General features: G+C 44.2%; 1 protein-coding gene across 2 annotated transcripts in view; it reads right to left on the bottom strand.

Annotated features, from left to right (window-relative positions):
* The window catches only part of Tiam1 (TIAM Rac1 associated GEF 1), a 362,213-nt gene that overhangs the window by 269,810 nt on the left and 71,440 nt on the right, over window positions 1-20,963 (bottom strand). For both annotated transcript variants that reach the window (XM_076867146.2, XM_076867149.2), the window contains exon 2: window positions 14,934-14,986. The gene's annotated coding sequence lies outside the window, so the exon portion shown is untranslated. The remainder of the gene's footprint in view (window positions 1-14,933; window positions 14,987-20,963) is intronic.

Below are 20,963 nucleotides of genomic sequence, written 5' to 3'. Positions count from 1 at the left end.
ATCCAACATCCAAATCAACAGGTCTACAACTGAATACTCATTTTTTTTTTGAATTTTCTAAGAAATGAGAAAATGCAAAAACAACTATTACTTTGCTAAGGGAAATTTTATTTATTTATTTTTTTAAAGGCGCAAGCAGGCATTGCCTTTTTTTTTTTTAAGAGAGAGAGAGAGAGAGAGAGAGAGAGAAAATTTTAATATTTATTTTTTTAGTTTTTCGGCGGACATAACATCTTTGTTGGTATGTGGTGCTGAGGATCGAACCCGGGCCGCACGCATGCCAGGCAAGTGCACTACCGCTTGAGCCACATCCCCAGCCCCAATGGGCAATTTTATGATCAGTAACAATCAGGTAAAGTTATCTGGGAAACGCCATCTACCGTATGACAGGCAACATCAAATGTCAACAGCCAATGTGAGAAACAGTCTATGGCAGAACATGAACCCTGACTTTCACCAAGAATTTAGACCCCAAGGCCCCAGTTTTTCAGTCTATATAAATGAAGAATAAATAATAATAATAATAAATAATAAAATGAAGAATCTGAACTCATCTTATTCCTCTACCCCTATATAACATTCTATAATGGTATGCCGGGCCTTACTCCACTTAATGCAAGTGCCTTCTAGAATGTTCTTTTATATGATATTTCCCTAGGTTTTGCTTAAGAAGTAGCACTGTTCACTTCAAAACATTCCTTTATATAAGCGGCAAACTCTATGGGAAATAATCTGGTAAAACCAGGGGACTGTAAGCTTTTCCTAGCCATTCTAAGTACTGTCTATAATTCCAACAGGGAGAGACACAGACCTTCCGTGACAGCATAGAATCCTGTCATCACAAATGCTGCCCATGACTGCATCCAGGGGCAAATCTCAGGCACTCCTGAGATGACTCCTGTGTGAGTAAGGAGGCCTAGGACATCCTAATTCCTTACAAAACCCAAGTCAAGTCAAGACCACCATCCATTACTTATAAGTTGGAATATATCCATTGAATTTTAACAGTTGGCCCTCTCTGTCCCTGGGAGATGAACAGTCAAGGGAAGAAAAAAGACAAAGGGAGATTTGGGTTTTATTGGCTATATTTTTCATTTGGAATTTTGGAATATTGGTTTCATGGTTTTGTTTTGTTTTTGATTATTGGTGGTTTTGTTTGATTATTTTTTCACCGACATTATTTATTTTAGTTTTTTATTTTTTATTTGTTTTAATTAGTTATACATGACAGTAGAATGCAATTATGCACTTCGATATATCATACATAGACGGGGTAAAATTTCTCATTTTTCTGATTATACATGTTGTAGAATCACATTGGTTATGCAGTCATAAATATATACATAAAGTAATAATGTCTGTTTCTTTCTACTAATCTTCCTATCCCCGTATCCTTTCCCCTCTCCTCCAACTAATCTAAGGTAACTCTATTCTTCCCTAGTACCCCCCCACTTATTGTGAATTAACATCCACATATTAGAGAAAACATTCAGCCTTTAGTTTTTTGAGATTGGCTTATTTGTTTAGCATGATATTCTCCAACTCTATCCATTTACTGGCAAATGCCATAATTTCATTTTTCTTTAAAGCTGAGTAATATTCCATTGAAAATATATACCACATTTTCTTTATCCATTCATCTATTGAAGGACACCTAGGTTGGTTCCATAGTTTAGCAATTATGAATTGAGCTGCTATAAACATTGACATGGCTGAATCACTGAAGTACTATGTTTGTTTATTTTTTAAACTGACCCCCAAGTATAAGCATTCCCTGGCTGTTTTCTTCTAAAGACAGACCTATAAGTTGTGACTATTCCATGCTTCATGAACCAGACACCTACTCCAGAACACCAAGCATAAGCCCCCAATGTAAACTTACATACTCGCTAGGCATGGTGGACTCCTGCTGCAAGATCCATGTTTATTATTACTTAGTGAAGACCAGGGAATGATGAAGTGCAAATCAGAAAGGTGCACAGAAGGCAAAGAAGACAGAAAAGACAAACAGTGATTCTCCCTTATCCACTTTCCCTATTTCAACCTTCTGTGATTTCAGTTACCTATAGTCAAGCACATCTGAAAATATTGAACAGAAAATTCTAGAAATAAATAATCCATAAATTTTAAACTGTGCATTGTGCTAAGTAGCTTGATGACATCTCATGCCATTTGATCCTGTCCCACTCTTTCCTTCCCAGAACATGATTCCTCCCTTTGTTCAGTGTATCCGCATTGTATACACTACCCACTCATTAGGTATATCTGCACTGTATTACACTACACTCACTTTGTACATCTCTTCGTATGAGATCAACTACCACAGTATCAGAGTGCTTGAGTTCTAGTGACCTTTACTTTACTTTACTTTATAATGACCCCAAAGCACAGGACTAATGATGCCGGCAATTTATATATTCTAAAGAGAAGCCATAAAGCACTGCCTTTTAATGAAAAGATGGAAGTTCTTAACAAAAGAAAGAAAAAAATCACATGCTGAGTTTGCTAAGACTAAGGTAAGTTCCTGCTGTTAATCTCTTACTGTGCCTAATTTATAAAGTAAACTTTTTAACTCAGGTATGTATGTATAGGGAAACACATAGTTTATGTAAAGTTCAGTACCATCTATGGTTTCAGACAATCTGGGAATCTTGGGACATATCCTCTTGGGAAAAGGGAGGACCATACTGTACAGAGGGTCCCCAACATAGCAGTGGGAGATATTCATTTACCATAAATAAGAAGGAAGACCTTTCACCCAAACGATAGGGCCCATGGCAATGATAGGCCTGCTGTGGGTAAATTAATACAAAAGTTTGTAGCTGTGCTACACATCTTCATGGGAAACGAGGACTAAACACAGAAAAGTTGCATATTTGACAGTAAAGTTACAAGAGAAATGTTTTATTCATCTTAAAAGCTAATAGTTAAAGAAAAGATGGGTTTTGATTATGTTTTTGTTTTTGTTTTATGTGTATGTGGTGCTGGGGACTAAACTCTAGGCCGAACATGCTAGGAAGTGCTCTACCACTGAGCTAACTTCCCAACCCTTTTTATTTTCTTATTTATTTACTTACTTACTTACTTATTTTTGAGAAAGGATCTCACTAAGTTGCCCAGTTGGCCTCTAACTTGCCATCCCCCTGCCTCAGCCTCCTGAGTCCCTGGGATTACAGGCATGCACCACCACCATACCTGGTGAAGAGGTGGTTTAAATGGAAGAAAATTGGGTGGCTAGAGATGTTTTAGACAATTCTGAAGTGGGCTTGCGAGAGCAGTGGCCTTTTTATAATGAGGAATTTTATGTAATGACGAAGGACATCACTATCACCCTTACTATCATCAGTGACCTGTCATTCATGGCTCAACGTTCAGGACCACGGCAGCTCCCAGAAGGCCTCAGTTTCCCTATTTGTAACACGAGATGCAATACAAGGATTGTTGTAGGACAATGACACAATGGACACATAGGAATCAGTCCACTGCCAGGTGCCTATGAGGTATTTGAAAAACAGTAGGTACTTTGGTTTCATTTTGTTTTTTTTTTTTTTAATTCCCTCCACTATGTCTCTACTCAGAAAAACACAAGCTTCTTCCACAGAGAACTCTGCCTGGCAATTGCCACAGGCCCTTTTCCATCCTGGGCAGACCTGGGTTTGGAGCCAGGCGATCCACTATGTAAATTATAGGAAAGCTCCCTGCAGACTGACCATAACTATGTAAAAAATGCTCCCACCTAGCCTCAGCTGCACTAGGTGGAAAAGCAAATGTCTGGCCTGCTGGGAGGGCGGGAGGCCAGTGGGGCCTGGAAACTTCCTTTGGGCAGCCGGTCTGGTATCAGGCAGCAAGCACCTACCGAGCCTTGTTGCTTCCTCCCCAGAGTTGCTTGTGAGTGGTGCAGCTGTGGGAAACAGGACCCCCCACCCGCAAGAGTGCTGCTGCCCCAGAGATGCTATTAGAAAAAGCAGACTTTCATTTCCCTCTTCCAGAATATACAAGATAACTCTTGTACCCCATCACCCCAACTTTTTAATCATTCCAATGGTGCCTCTCTCCTGTTCCAAAGTGAGTCGAGTGCAAGAAGCTTCTCAGGAATGTTCCACTGACTTTCTGCAGGTGGTGGCTATGGCTGCACCTCTGCTATTTAAAGCATTGCTCCTTTTTCTGGGTACCCTGACTCCCACCGAGACCCAAGTCTCTCCAAGGCAAGAGAGCTTTCTTTCTACTTTCCAGGGCCTGTGAGCATGTAGAGCACATAGAAGGTACCCAAAAGACCCCAAAGGAGTCCACTGTTGACCCTCAGGGGGCCCAGCGGGACAAGGGACCTCTTCCCTCCTTGAGAGTTCATCAAGAGTCCTTGTGGGTTTCAGGCTTCATTAAACACCACCTAATCCATCCAGTAGCCAATTAAGCTCAGAAGGCAAACAAGAAATTTCAGGGGGGAAATGTTAACTCAAGATAAATATGGTGGAGGCCTTGCACGTTAGGACAGGCCTCGTCACCTGCATCATTCCACAGAGTGATCTGTCACTGGAAGGTGAACGTAAATCAGGCCAAGAGCAGCAGGCATGGCCAGTCAACCAGGCCCCAGGCACACTGATGTGGCCCATCCATCAGGCAGGCTAATCTCTGGATGCCCAATCACAGGCAGAGGGCCAGCCATGGACCAGGGGGACTCGATGACTCCGGTGGCCAAACAGCCCAGGTGTCATTTAGTACATCGTTTTTTTATCATGAATTTTTTAACTTCAAATAACTCACCCAATATTACACACACCCAAATGCTACGGGTGTTAGCGGAGTCTACACATGACTGAGTAATCCAATTCAAGTGACCTTGAGGATTCCGACAGGAGGAAACGCACCGGGACTGAGTGGATCAGAGTCTGGAGTTCAGAAAATAGAGCAAAGGGCGAAAATGCTTCTGAGGACGTTCCTGGAGGGACACACAAACTCTGAACCAGCATGGCCGAAATGCAAGGGGAAAAGACTGGACAATTAAGCTGACACCAGGCCCTGAAGGAAGCTTAATACCAGAGCAACTGAAAGTGTGTGGGGGACAGTCAGCCAGACAGACAGACAGACAATAATCTGTGGAGCCTGCAATCTAGCAGGGGGAGACAGAAAAATAGCAGACATCACCCACAGCAAATCTCACAGCAGGGTAAAAGGTGATAAATGCGGTAGATAAACCTACAGCAGGACATGAACGGATGGGAGTACAATTTGAAATATGTTTTTCAGAACAGGCCTCCATAAGAATAAGTTTTGAGAAACATACTAGAAGGAAATATGGACATGGAAGAAGAACGTTCCAGGAAGCATGTTCTAACATACAGATTTTTATCTGTATTTTTACTGATAAATTACAAAACCTTAAATAATACTTAGCATATAACAGGTACTCAGCAAAACATTTATTGACCGGCTCAAGGCTCATTAGGAATGAGATAGGTCTATATGCACTACCATAGTAAGATGTTCATGAGATCTGAAAAGGTTTTTTGTTTGTTTTAAAGCATGAGCCAGGTGCAGTGATGTGCTCCTGTAGTCCCACCTATTCAGGAGACTGAGGTGGGAGGATCACCTGCGCCCAGAAACTCCAGACCAGCCTAGGCAAAACAGTGAGACCCTGTCAGAAGAAGGGAAGGTAGGTAGGCAGGCAAGCATATAAGAAAATAATATGTGCAGTATGCTTTCTTTAATGCATATAATATATGTGTTTTTAAAAAATCCTTCTCCTCCCCAAGCAATCCAGGCCTAAAGCCTTAAGGTGGAGAAAAGCAAGGTAGGCATTCACACAGGAGGAGTCAGCCATAGTTTCAGGATCCTGTCCCAACAGGGAAAGAAGAGATCCATATGGAACAGAGCCTAGCACAATCTTCTGAACCCTAACAGGACAAGGAGGGCACCCATGTGGAAGGAGGTAGACCCAGGAAAGAAAGATTGGTTACATGCTTGTGAAGTGAGCAAATAAGTAAAGATATTAAGGGTAATGGCCACCAGATTTCTCCTTGGCACAGAAAGCATTGAAAGATGGAAAGGAAGAAAACTAGAATAATCTTTGTGCTACTGAACCAGAATTGAAGTGGTCTCAGATGTATAAATATATAACTTCTAGTGAGAGTATTGGAACAGTGACACCCCAAAAGCAGTGAGCACACCTCATGCCCACTATGGCTTCTATGTCCCCGTCTCCATAAAAAGGAACCACAACTTCTTAGAGAAATGGCTGGTTCTTCCATGGGACAGATGAAGAGCCCAGAACATCTGGTAGTACCAGAAAGTAAAGAAGTACTCAAAGAATAACAGCACAGAGAAGCCAACTCCTCCTGGCCCAGTCAATGACAACTTGAGTATCAAAAATCATTACAGTAGTAGAATACAGCCCCTTGGATAACATATTCAATTATGAGTTAATAGTAGGACAATTCAAAAGCTAGACCCTGAGATGGGAAGTTGTGTCATCAGCTTTCCATCACTGTGACAGAATGTCGGAGATAATTAAAAGAAAAGGTTTATTTTGGCTCACGGTTTTAGAGGATCCAGTCAGTGGTCAACTGGTCCTGTGGGGCTGTGACAAAGCAGGACATCACAGCAGGAGCCAATCCTCCTCAAGGGCATGTCCCCCATGACTCAGGGACCTCCCTTAAGCCCTCCCCCTAAAGGCCTACCAGCCTCCAAGAGTGCCACCTGGGGGAACAAGCCTTTAACACATAGGCCTTTGGGGACACTCAAAACACAAACTATAGCAGAAGCGCTAGAACATGGTATAAATTCCATGACAGTGCTGCCAAAGATGCAGAACCAGATCATCAGAAATACGAGGCAAACCCACACTGAGAAATATGCTAGAAAACCAAAACCCATGATCTTCAAATGGGATAAGAAAAAATTGAGGACCTAGTCCCACTGCAGAGCTGAAAGAGATATGACTACTACAGGAAAGGCGTGACTTGAACCAACACTTTGGCTTATAAAGGACACCATGGGAACAACGGGAGGAATTGGACTGGGGTCTGAGGGTAAGAAGAGAGCACAGGCCAGGGTAATGGCTTGGTATCATTGGCTCTCTCCTGATCATGTACAGAAACGCTCCTGGTTTGCACACACAAGGAATGCCAGGGTAGCCTGTAGGTAATTTACTCTCAAGTAGTTCCAGGAAAAAAGAAGGGGGAAATAGAAATTCCTTGTATATTATATTCTCATCTGTCTGTGATTTGCTTTTAAAAATTTTTGTTATAATTTTTTTTTAAAAAACTTCAGTATGGTGGTAGTTACGGAGTAAGACCTGAAAAGACCCCATCATCTTCTTTATTATAAATGGTTACTTGTGGAGAAGGCAATGGAATTAATGGGAGAGGAGACATATAAAGAGAAGGATTTCGCTTTTACCTGCATGGTTTTTACAAGACACATGTATTACCTGTGTGCTTTTTAAATAATAATATACTCAGAAAAAAAAAAAAAAAAGTTGGCAGTGGAGCGGGCAGAGGATGCTTATGGAGGAATCTCCTCATGGTGCACTACCCAGGGACACCACATTTCTCCATTGGCCCAGAGGGTCTCATCTGGCACTTGGAGAGGCAGGCTCCTAGGACTCTTGTGCCCACATCCACCTGCCACTCGTGGCAAAGGCTGGGGAGACTGGGAAGCATCTACAGAACTTAGGTTCTCTTTAAGGTAAGATTAAAAGGATGGCAAATTTCTCCCCCTGCTTCTTCATTTTAAATTGCAAAGAAGGTCATGATCTATTGCCGTTGACTGGCTTTCAATTTTTAAAAACTTCTTCCTATGGGAAATGTTTCATGTTGAATACAGAATCCTCACATGCCCCCATCCAACTTCAACCACTCAATCCTCTTTCGCTGTTCTCTCCACCCGCTGGGTTATTTACTTAGAAGAAAACCTCAAGCATCAGAGTATATCATCCACAAACATGTCAAAAGGCATTTCTAGAACAGATGGGTTTAAAAATATAATCCCAGTAGTATTTTTTCAGGTCCAATTAAAAAAAAATCCTCAATATCACCAACCAACCATATTGATATCTATCTCTATCTCTCTCTCTCTCTCTCTCTCTCTCTCTCTCTCTCTCTCTCTCTCTCTCCTCTCTCTCCTGTCCCATTTTCTCTCATTGTTTTGGTCAAATCAGGATCCAAAACAAGATCCCATGCTTTACCTGTCTGCTTGGTTGTTCAATTCCTTTACCCAGAGATCCCTCCTCCCTTTCCCCTCCCCCTCAAGGTTTGCCATTGTTCCCCTCTTGCAGCTTAATGTCTGGGCAGTTTAAGAGACTCCTGGCTCCCTCCTTTTCTCTGCCTCCCCTAATCTCCTCCTTGATCTTTTTTTTCTTCCTTCCTTTCTTTCTTTCTTTCTTTTTTTAAAGAAACTTCTGTTAGCAAATCCTCAGTGAGCCCAGAATAGTGGCACTTTGGGGTCAGGCTTCCAGCAGGGAGCTCCAGAGAGGGAGGTGGAGAGCTCTGCTCACGGCTGCACCAACCTCCCCAGAAAACAGAAGTGCAAGGAAATTCCCCAGAAACACCCAGCCAGCCCTGGCCCTGCCGTTCACCATGACAGGGGAAGAACTGTCCGTCTTGGGGCCTTACAGGGTCTTCTCACTTAAAGGACTGAGTGAGATCATGACACGGATGACGGTGACATTAACAGGACATTTACTCCTGGCCCAAAGGTTCCTCCAGACTTCTTCCAGCCAAGACCTTCTCTGAATGGGGTTTTAAGAACCAAATGCACTTAATGCGTTAGCAAAGAACCACATCCTCATTTGGCTAGGGAGAAAAATACTTGGCAAATACAAAGGGAAAATGAGACCATGACAACACAGAAACCCAACCACAGAGCAGATTACAAAACCCCCCACAGGCATGGGCATGTCTGAAGTTGAATAACATGCTGTCCTTCCAGGCTCTCTCTTACACGTTAGCAGATCTTATCCACACCACGAGGGGGAACAATTTTAGAAAATGGTAAGAAGGCAGAAACTTGAGGTCGTGGATATCTAACCAGGTGTCTTCAACTAAGGTGATTTTATATCCCCAGAGGACATGTGGCAATGTTTGGGGCCATTCTGCTAGGGAGGTATACTGGATCTACTGGGCAGACGGCAACAATGCTGTCAGACATCCCCCCACACTGACAGCCTGCTCCACCAAGAGCCCAGGATGGCAGCTGTCCTGAGACACAGGCAAGTCCCCTGGCCCCACAGGACTGCGAAACTGTACTGTGCTAGGGGCACGGGGAAGGCTGCCAAGGTCTCAAACTATGGGAGGACAGGTAGCCATACCCTGTCATATGCCTCCACAGTGGGCCACCCCAACACAGGAGGTCAGACAAGGAAACCATGTTGTGTGGGTTTGGTTTTGTTACCTAGCTAGACCACACGTGTTGCTGAATCTGAGCTATTTCCTCCATGAAGCCATCCAGGGAACTGCACTTAGCAGACCTTCTCCAACTGAAGAACCCGCTCTGTCCCCAGAGCTGCACGAGAGCACCTCAGATCTCTAGCAACTCTATGGAGAATGGACTTCGTGCAGACAGGAACCATTGGGGTGAGAATTTGACCGAAAATCAAACCCACCCCAAAAGAGAAAGATTTGCCAAGCTATTCTGAAGAATCTACAGACTCTAAAAGTTATTTCCAAAGACATCCCAAACGTTTCAGCAGTAGCGGTCTCTTTCTCATAGGCTGTTGGGCAAGCCCCCCAGCCCCCTACCCACATGGTTCTGGGTGGCCTTTGACTTCAGCATCGTTAGTCACAGGGCTAAATTGCCTCAAAAGGCTAGGGCTGTGGCAATCGACCACCAGGGGGCAATGAAGAGCACCCACTAGCACTCTGGACCAAGAGAATAGGGAATATAGCCAACTGGGATGTTCCCTCCCAGGGCTCTTGAGAGTTCTGGTCTGCTAGTCTTCAAGGAGCCAATCAGAGCAAGAGTGGGGCTTGGGGAAACTGAGGCCCAGGCTGCATGCTTAGGGGCCTCTTCTCTCCCCTGTGTTTCCTTGTAGAGCTTTTCCTTGAACTCATTTAGCTACCACAGCAACAAGATCCCTGGGGCCAGGTTGTCCAGGGAGGGTCTTCGGCTGCTTTGAAGTTCCAGGCTCCAGCTCAGCCTTCTACCTGGGCAAGAAGGGGGCTCCACCTGGTCACCTCCAAGTTCCCAGGAAATTTCTGCAGGCTGCAACTGACGAGTCTGCCCTCGCCTCTCTTCCCTGACAAGAGTTGAAGAATCCTCTATCTGCCCCCTCTTGAACTCTTTCTCAACCACCCAAAATCAAAGCAGGCTCAGGCATGGTGGTGCACACCTGTAATCCCAGCAACTCAGGAGGCTGAGGCACGAGTATCACAAGTTTGAGACCAGCCTCAGAATTTAGTGAGGCCTTATGCATCTGAGAGAGACCCTGTCTCAAAATAAAAATTAAAAGGTCTGGAAATGTGACTCAGTGGTTAACTGCCCCTGGGTTCAAGCCCCAGTACCAAAAAAAAAAAAAACTAAGGCAGATATCGAGACCCTACAATCTGGGCACAGATTCAGAAGTGCTACTGTAAAAACTAATTCAGACATCACCCAGTCCTCAGAGGTCTCCTCTCCACCCAAACTTAAGCTTCACACTTCAAAGAAAGATTGTTAATTACACATTATGATACCAATTATATCCAAATGCACTATGAAATAGACTCTTTGCTAAGCAATTTTACTGTTTCAATTCTTTTCTTCTGCCATTTTTAATAATTGAGCTCTGGTTTTTATTACATTAAAATACAATTAAGGACAGTCCTTTATATTTTAAACCTATTTCAATTTTTTTTTTACATGAAGAATTCCACAGTCATCCATAATGATGTAGTACACAATATAGGGTAAAGACAAAAGCAATAGCCTAGATAAAATTAGCTGAGTTCCACTGGGGGCGCGGGGAATGTAAGTCTCCTTATTTTGAAATCCTTCAGCCTAAGATATTAAAAGGATACAAGAATTCCTGATCAAAGGCAAACCACATACGAGTGCATTCACATGGAAGAGAAAGCTTTTCACTATCCAAGGAAAAGGAGGTGACAAATGAGGCCTCAAAATGCTGAGTTTCAGGATTGGTGGCATTCTACCACCGACAAAGTTAAAATGACCCCATTATTTAATGTGTGCCTGGTGTTGCTGAAATATATTTCCTCTCAAGTACAGTTGACCTTCTGTATCTGTGGGTCACGGCCCTTCGATGGTTGCATCTGTATTGAACATATACTACCTTTTTTACTTGTCATTATTCCCTAAACAATACAGCATAACCTCCGTTTGCACCACATTCATATTTTTAGGCATCAGAAGCAATCTAGAGACGATTTAAAACACACTGGAGTGGGTGGGTAGGTTTTATGTAAACACTGTGCCATTTTATATAACAGATTTGAGCATCCTGGGATTTGGGTGGTGGTGGTGGGGGGGGGTTCCTGGAACCCATCTTCCACAGATACCAAAGGAGGACTGTTTAAGGATAATAGCATCTAACATAGAAAAATTAATAAGGAAAGCTGAATCATTTTAATAGTTTTAAGCCACAATTTGGAAGCAGTAAATTCCATATTCTCACACAGAATACTTGGTGATATTTTAGTATGTGATCTTGTGCAATCCTTAGCTTCATAGCCTTGTTCAACCTCAGCTTATCTTCAACCCCAAAGATCAGAAAACTTTTTACTTTGTGAAGGGCCAAATAGTAAATATTTTAGTCTTTGCGGACCAGTATGATCTGTGAAAGCACTGTGATAGCACTATGTCATTGTAGCAAGAAAATAGCCATTGATCACAGGTAAAAGAATGAGTCACTGTGTCCCACTAAAACTTCATTAGTAAAACAGGCAGGCATAATTTGTGCAGTCCTGTTCTGGTCCTCAGAGTGATAGGAAGGAGAGGTGAAGCCAAAGCACCCCGAGGACTCGCCTAAGAAAACACCTTAATAAGCAAAGATTCAGTTGAACTGAATCTATCCACCAAGACGTGGAGCATACCCACGTAGGTATCATTTCTCAACAACCATACTTCTTAAGATATAAGGGTCTCTCCTCACAGAAGCAAATTCCACTCGATCATGGGGCTCATCTAAGAAACCAGCATTCACCAGAGGTTCTGTAGCCATCTCTCCAAATGGCCTGGCTCAGCACCCCTTTTGGTAGCTGGCAGAGCCAGGGCTGGGATACAGGCTGTGTTCACTGAACGGAAAGAGGTAACTAGTCCACCAGGGGAGAATTCCACGCAGCAACTCATAAACCACTCCAGAATGAATAACCCAGTGGAAACTCCTACCTGCTGAATGGCCCAGAAGGGCCCAGAACATCAGAAATTGACCAATGTCAGCCTTCTCATCCAAATACGTGACTCTTCACTCTCCTGGACAGCTCTTTCCCCACAAAATTGAAACAGCAATTGCTTTTAGGTATGTATTTATCACCTATTCCACACCTATCTCAGTTTTAGGCATTGAGGACAAAAACCCCGTCCTCATGGGGTTTACAGCACACACCATACAAATCCTGTCACCTCTACCTCAAAACACATCCAAAATCTATCTACCTCTCCCAGCTCTATCACCAGGACCCAGTTGACTGGCACCTCCTAATTGGTCTTCTTGACCTTGCCCTTGACCCTTCCACATAGTATATTATGTCCATCCCATGGCCCCAGAGGCCCCACAATGGTCTGCAAGCCCTGCACACTCTGATTCCAAGCCACTGCCCCAATCTCAACGGCTCCCTAATTAATCACCCCTTAGCTTTCTCTGCCCCTCCCTCATGCTCCTTAACGAGGCTCAGCACACCTGAAACACAGGACCTTTGCACCTTATCTCAACAATACCCCCTACCCACCTTGATTTGCTCAAAAGTCTTTTTGGAGAAGCCCAAATTAAACCCCAGGGCACCCTGGGACCCTATTGCCCTTCCTATCTTTGTTTTTCAATATACCATACTGTTTATATCCTCATTCGTGTATTTTCTATCTTTACACACAGCAGAATGTAAACCCCCTGAGGACAGGTTTTTTGTCCTTGATGCCTAAAACTGAGATAGGTGAGGAATAGGTGGTAAATAAGTACCTAAAAGTAAATTAATTCTCCTTGTATTTATCCTCCCTGGAATATTCCAGAGCATTGCTATTTAAAAAAAAAGAAGTCTCTTATTTTCTAGCACAGTTTATTTTATCCTATTTATGTCCTCATCAAATTATATTTGATCTACTTTATATCTTCTCTTCCCTCCTTTCTTTTATTATCTAGAAACACTTATTGTGGGGATTTAAAAGGGTCTTTTTTTTTTTTACTAAGTTTCTACGAAATCTTCACCCCTGTGTCAACTCTATTAACCAACCAAATTCCATAATATTTTTTAAAAGCCCCTTGATCATCTTTGATATGGAAATAACTCGTTATTGGGCAAATGAAAGGCAAGGATCAAGCTATTATTCTGTTTGCATGTGTAAACTAGATAAAAAATTTTGAAAGGTAAGTGAAATCTCTCTTATAAAATTTTTCCAACTAATACATAGAGAAGAAATGACAATTAGAACATCACCTTTTTGTAATTCCTAAAGAAAAGGCCAGATCTAGACATCCATCGTAGCACACCAATGGCTGCGTAAACCATAAGGAGAAATGCTGAAGGGCACCCCAACAATGGATGATGGGGTAAAATGAAACCCATGAGGTTTTAATAAACCATGGTATATATTTCATAAGGTCATTTCATAAAGTAATTTCATTTCATAAAGTAATTTATTTCATGGCCCAACAATGAATGGTGTCGACAACACAAGTCAATAAGAACATCAATTCAACAAGAGGCGGAATGTGCACGTCCATGGAAGTCACACCGTCGCCTATGAAATATGCCCCCAAACTTGAACTTGAATCTGTCTGGTCCAGGCTTTAGAACACTGGAAATGTGGGAGGCAATGAAGCATATTGAATGACAGCCCAAGGATGCTGGCAGCAAAATCGACACTGTGGGAACTGTACAGACCAAAGACCAGCTTCTGACAAAATGCACGGCAAGCGGAACCAGAGAGGGCCGGGAACCAGCACATGAAATGTGACTCGAGAGACACACTGACCAGATGCAGTGGGCACTTTGCTTAGATCCTGTGATGACACTGAGGTATTTTTAACAAAGTATGAAAAAGTAACCATGAGATGATAAGGGAAATCTGAACATGAGTATTCAGTAATACCACAAAATGAATGACTGTCCAGTTTTACACGATAATAGCACTGCATGGGTGCCTAACCAAAGGAACCCTTATCTTTTCAGAGTCACAGTGAAAGATTTACAATGTATTTGATTTTCTTCTTAAATCCACACCCCATGATTCTCCAGGCAAACATCCAGATGACTTCAGTTGTTTGGTTTCTGCAGCAGTAGCTGCTTTTTTTTTTTTTAAATAGATATTTTCTGTTTATTATCAGAAAATATAATCCCGTGTACACTTCCCACTACCTACCAGCATGGCTACACATCTCAGATTCTCCTACATCATCTTGTAACGTCTTCTTTTTTTTAATTTATTCTAATTTGTTATATATGACAGCAGAATGCATTACAAGTCATATAGAGCACGATTTTTCATATCTCTGGTTGTACAGTGTAGAGTCACACCATTCATGTCTTCATACATCTTCATACATACATGTCCATCATGTCCATCTCATTCCATTGCCTTTCCTACCCCCATGCCCTCCCCCTTCCCAGGAGGCGCTTTTCACATACACCCATGAATGATGTATTACAGGAGTGAAAACCAGCAAACACCAAGCACAGATTTGGGGCTCTATGATACACAAATACATAAAAAAGTAAATTTATGTCTATGCCCATGAAGGTCCTAGAATTTTCTAGAGACAAGGCACCTAGGAGAGTGGAACTACTCACCACAGGGAGGTCAAGCTTCCAACAGTGTGAACATTGGGAACGCAGCCATCAACCTAGAAGGTAAAAGGAAAGATTCTGAGTGACAAGCGGCTTTCGCAAAGTCCAAGCATTTCTTCCCGTTGACAAAAAAAGGAGCACGTCATTCACAGAACTGTGTCAGAGGAGGCTTCAGCAAGAGCTAGCAGCAGAGGAAGGAAGCAAAGGATGGAGACGTGGAAGCTGAGCAGAGTAACCCAGGACGCTGAATAAAGTCCACACAGAGCCGACCTCGGTGGCGACACCCTGATTTCAACTCCTAGAGTAGCGATATCCCCAAATCAGCAACACAGGTGCAGCGAGGCTCAGAGCGCTGCTAACAAAAGCAGGAAAAGGCCAGGCACATTAGGGCACACCTGTAGGGGACCCCAGTTATTGGTAGGTGGAAGCAGGAGGATCACTGGAGCCCAGAAGTTCAGGGCCAGCCTGAGCCACACACACAGATTCCATCTCTTAAAACCCACACGTGAACAAGAAGAGCAATACAAATTCACTTTCATGAAGATGATTAAAATTGTAAAAGTTAGTGAATTCTCTTAATTAGGGAAGCAACACGCTTCAAGGAAAGGCAGGATTAAGATCAAGGAAAAAATGAAAAATCAGATCTCAGAGTTGAGAGCAAGGCTGAGCTCCTTAACAATGAGAGCCAGCCCTGGAGGCCCCTTGCAGGGACAGTGAGCCCCACAGAGCTCTCAGTGTTGGGTGACCTAAGAAAAGCGGTCCTGGGGATTCCAAACAATCCGTGGTTTTCTAGTGGGTTATGCTAAAGGAAAACAAAAATTATTTGGACACTGTTTTTAAGTGGTAAGGCATTTATTCAGGAGTATAGTCAAAGATAGATATCAAGGCTACTTCAGTCAGGAACACAGCAAGGCCCTCTGGGGATTCATGACCAGAGGGAGGGGTCAGTGGATGGGAAATTGCTAAAAAGAAGCATCAGAGTTGGGGCGATTCTTGCTAAACCCACTCAGGATTCCTGCTGAAGGCTGGGCAAGGAGTGAGACAGTGGAGGTGGGGGACGGGTAACCTGATCAGCTATCAAGGGTGGGAGATTCTTGCCAAACCCATCTAGCAGGATGCTTGCTAAAACTGGGCTTGGCAGGCCCTGAGTCAGGATCAGGTTGAAAAGAAGGCTCAGAGAAGCTGGCTGGAGTTTGGTCAGATACAAGTCTTTTGTCAGTAATGGCAACTGGAGCTTAGAAACAGGTCCTGAGTCTTCGAGTCCACGCCCAAGGCCACGGGAAGTATAAGCAGAAGCAAGGAGTTGAAAGGAGACTTCCCAGCCCCAAACCCACAGGCCTCAGCCCACCTGGTGTCCGAATGCCTCATACTGCACATTCCTCAATTGCTTCCCCACATGTAATTTCCCTGTCTTGCAAAAATCAAAACATGTCCAATTCTATACAACAAGGTACCAAATGATAAGGGTACCAAATGAAAGCCGCGTGATAAACTAATACAACTCCATGTGATATTGACGCAGATTGCTTCATCATCACTAGGAACAATGAGCCTTTCAAAGGGGCCTTGTAATGACAAGATAGGAGAAGGGAGGAGGATTGGATTTAAAAGCATCTGACAAAAACCAGGAAGCTTTCAATCACTAACGGAATTACAAAACTTCCCTAGCTTGAACTAAGCCATTTCCCGTGATGCTCAGGCCCCAGGCAGAGCACCTCAGGATGACAGGCCCTCAAATGCGCTGACTGACTGCACTGGGCTATTTCGGTTTGCAAGGGTGATGTGCTAACTACTCCTGGGTTACCCTTCAGGGTACTCACCCTCTTTGTCCACTGTGATCTGTGCCTGCAACCCCTTGGGATGTCCCAGTAGAAGTAATGAGAAGAGGTGATAGTAATGAGGAAGGTGATAGGAAAGGCAGGAGCAATTATCCCCTGCTTCCCTGCTTCTGGGTCACCTGGGGCCTGTCCATCATAGGTCTGGCTTGTCTTAGGTCACCTGCTCCCTTGGTCTTCAGTTCTAGAGGATGGAGGGCTTCCTCTTGCAACCCCAGTATACCTCCCTCTCCCTTCTGCTTCTCTGAACTCCATGACACTTTGATCCAACTCTCTGGTCACCTGTTTGAGTGTGCCATGGATTTTCCTGCCCAGACTTTGACTGACAGCAGTGGAAAGCTGACTATGGTGGCGCACATCTTTAGTCCCAACTAATAAGGAGGCAGAAGTGGGAGTTTGGGGCCCTGTGAGTTCAAGGACAAAAACAAGTCAAGAGGAAATTAGGGCAACAGTGGAGAGGAGGGCGAGAATCAGAAATTCAGTTTTCCATATCTGCCGTCAGTGGAGGCAGGAAAAGCGAGAGCCCAATTTTCTCCGCAGCAGTACTAGGGATTGAGCCCATGGGTGCTCTACCACTGAGCTACATCCCCAGCCCCTTTTATTCTTTATTTAGAGACAGAGTCTTGCTAAGTTGCTTAAGGCCTTGCTAAGTTGCTGAGGCTGATCTTGAACGTGTGATCCTCCTGCCTCAGCCTCCTGAGTTGCTGCTATTGCTGGGGTGTGCCACTGAACCCAGGGAGAACTCAATTTTTAAGATAGTATATTGGGACAAGGCAGGATGTTCAAGGATGCTCAGATGGTGAGGGTGTCGATGGAAGCCCCAGTTCTAAAAAGACGTTGTTGTGTGTTTGCATTTTTCTAAGAGAAATCCAGAAAGAAAAAGGTTTAAAATTTCATTGGCTTCTCAAAAATGAGCCACCAACGATGTTAAGAGACAATGTTGCAAAGAAAAGCACAGAAACCGCCACATTTCCCTGGAAAAAAAAAAAAAAAAAAAGAGGCGCACCAGATGGTGCGCACCTAGGTCAGTCCTGGGGCAAGAGCACAACCGCTTCCCTCGCCAAGGGGGCTGGGGCTGGGGGAGGATCCGCTGTCCCTGGCAGCCCACAGCCCACTGCCACCCGCCCCAGAAGGCAGCTGGGACAGTGTGTTCCTGCAAATCACTCACAGCTCCCTCCCAACAATCAAGTGACATTTGAAAAGCTCATCAGCTCAGCAGGTGCTCAGATGCACAAGCAATCCTGAAAACAGTTCCAAAAACAGTTCCGGGACTGAGGAAGAACCTCATCCTGTTTGGGAAACCTGCAGCCTACTGAGACATGGGAGAACACCAAGGCAGAAACCCAGGAAGCAAAGAATATGCTGGAGACAGCAAAATAGCGGAGTGATCATACAGGAAATGTCCAGGTTGTCTAGGAATGTGCACAGATGACCTCGCCCTGGGCAATAATCAGCCTTTCCAGACACGTGGCCCCAGAGCCCAGGTCTGCCAGCACCTGATGTGTGAGCCAGGAAAAGTAGCTCACCCTCCCTGGGCTACAGTTTCTCCTTGGGTAACAGGGAGAGATGATCCTTCAGTGCAAACCTCATAGGGCTATCGTGGGGTTGACAGAAAATAAAAGTGTTTTGTCGGGTCCCTTGGACTCAGTAAATGCCTTCCCGGGTCTGTTTTTCCATCCTCACCAGGGATCTTCTATTTCCTACACTATTTGGGTGGTCAGATACAAACAAACAGAAGGTAATGAGGCTGAGGAAATGGATGCCGAAGGACAATGGCTCCTGAGGGGACCAGAAACTCTAATCCACCTGAAGCCCCAGGACTGTGCCCATCTCCTTAGCTGCGGTCCCTTCCCAGATGTACCAGGTCCTTCACTCCAAGGCAAAAGGCCAGGATGACCTGGGATCCTTGCTCAGGAGCCTTGATTGACACCAGGCCTTGCAGAGGACTGACTGGGTGGCCTTGCACAAGTTATGTCATCTGTGACTTGGTTTCTTCATCTGTCGTTCAGATATAATCCCAATCCTAGTCCCTGTGTTTTCATGAGAATTAACTAAATTCATACAAAGTTCTTAGAATAGTGTCGAGTGTACAGAAATAACTCAACAAATGCAGGCTGTCATAATGCCTGGCACATTTCAGCCAGTTTCTAAGGGCCATTTAACAAAGAGCCTCTGTGCTCCAAAGAGCTGCCAAATGCTGGCATCACGAGCCCACGGACCAGCTACCACGTCCTTGATCCTGAGATGTGCTGCATGTTTTAACGCTCCCAAAATTCACTAGACTCCACATGTAACACAGATTTTCTCATCTGTTAAGTGGGGATAATAACAGCATGGAGCTAATGGGATCGGTGGAGGATGAAAGATTAATATGTGCAAAATGTTCCAAACAAGGCTTGGCTCTGGATCCTCATCAGAACTTGGTTCTCGGCAAGTGTTTTAATCGTCATGGTGTATGAATTGATCTGAGCCACTGCAAGCCTTCCAGCTCCAACCAAATGTGGAAATTCTCCCTCACCCCTCACTCCATCCAGGAATCACCTGCCCTTGGTACCATGGATGCTGCTGTGGGTGGGGCTGCTGAGTGGCAGGCACCTGCTGGACCGTTGCCATCCCACAGGCTGCCTAGAGCTGGTGACCTACAGAACATGGTTAGGAAGTTGCTGCGTTGCACATATTGGATCTTGATGCTGTCAAAGGCCACCAGAGAAACCAAGAACCAGGGCCGTGGATGAATCAGTGGCTCCTTTGCTCATAACGAAGTCTAGAGTTCCATAACATCACTATAAGTTGAGTGACCCCTGCCCAAGATGGGACTGGAAGTGGTTCAGATTTGAGGCTGTTTTCAGATTTCAGAATGTTTGCATATACATAATGAGATATCTTAGAACTGGGACCCAAGTCTAACCAGGAAATTCATTTGATTCCTATACATATTGTATACAAGGTTTCACGGTGTGGAATTTTCCCTTTGGAGTGTCAGGTCAGGGCTCAAAGAGTTTCATATGTTGGAGTGTTTGGGGTTTTTAACCAAGGATGCTCAATCTATATCTTCCTTTCATTTGTTATTTTAGCTGCTCCTTGCTACCCTGGAGACTTGAGGATTTTTAAACAAACAAGGGCACATTCAATGAAAGGTAGACTCCAGAGAATGTGGGCTCTGGTCATAAATACCAATTCCCTCAACTGTTAGTCACCTGGCCTTGGGCCAGTCCCCTGCCTCAGTTTCCTCACCTGTAAGACGAGGATAGCAGCAGCTAGTGGGCAAGTAATGAATAAATGAATTAACACATGAAGCTCTTTGGAGAAGCTCTATGCCCACAAGCTCCCACAAACCTGGGCCACTTTTATTCTATAGCACCCAGAAGCCCTGCAAACCACCTATTTTGGTGAAGCTGTGTGTAGGGAGAGCAAGTGGTCTTTTTCCAGCCAGTAAAATGGGATGACAGATCAGCAGGACAGCCGCCACCTCCCCCCACAAGCTGTGTGACTGCGAGCTAGCGTGGAAATTCTCTGAACCCCTTCTTCCTCCCCAGCTATGTGGGGTGTAGCTACTACTGTACAGGACTATTGTGAGCAATGAGAACACGTTGTGTAGGCATGAAATAAATGCTTTTCTGCATCTCTTTCTCTTCCCGGAGGCATCAAGCAGACTGCAAAAGCAGAAAGTAAATTCTTGCAACTCTCAGGAAAGTGTGTGGGTACCCGAGACCCTGTGGCCAGCTAGGACCAGTGATGTTTTCCTATCCACCGAGCAAGGCATCAGCCGACTTCATGGCGGCACACTCACGTGGCCCATCTTCCAGCACTAAGATGTCAGCCACTTTCCACCAAATGCCCAACGAGCAGGAACCACATTCAGAAAGCTCCAGTGGACAAGGAGGAAGAGGCCTGGGATACACAGACCTCCTCCACAAAGACTGACTCTAACGATAAGCTTTGGAGAACCTTGGACAGCTACGGCACGAGGCGGTGTCTGATCATTAGCAGAAAAGCCAGGGAAGGTCATTTTTATATAAACATCTGAGGGATAAAGAGTGTGGATAAATGTCAAAAACAATGCCCCAAACGGCTGCAAGCCTGCTTGCTTACACAGCTGTTTCCTTCTTCAGACAAATGATAAAACATCAGCACTTCCGAATATAAATCATCTTCAATTAAGACATTTCTGCGGGAAAGCTCTTTTGGCAGGACAAAC

This window comes from Callospermophilus lateralis, chromosome 10 (assembly GCF_048772815.1).
Source record: "Callospermophilus lateralis isolate mCalLat2 chromosome 10, mCalLat2.hap1, whole genome shotgun sequence".
Classification (NCBI taxonomy): domain Eukaryota; kingdom Metazoa; phylum Chordata; class Mammalia; order Rodentia; family Sciuridae; genus Callospermophilus; species Callospermophilus lateralis.
Note: the sequence above shows the minus strand (reverse complement) of the source record. Positions and strands in the feature narration are given on the sequence as shown.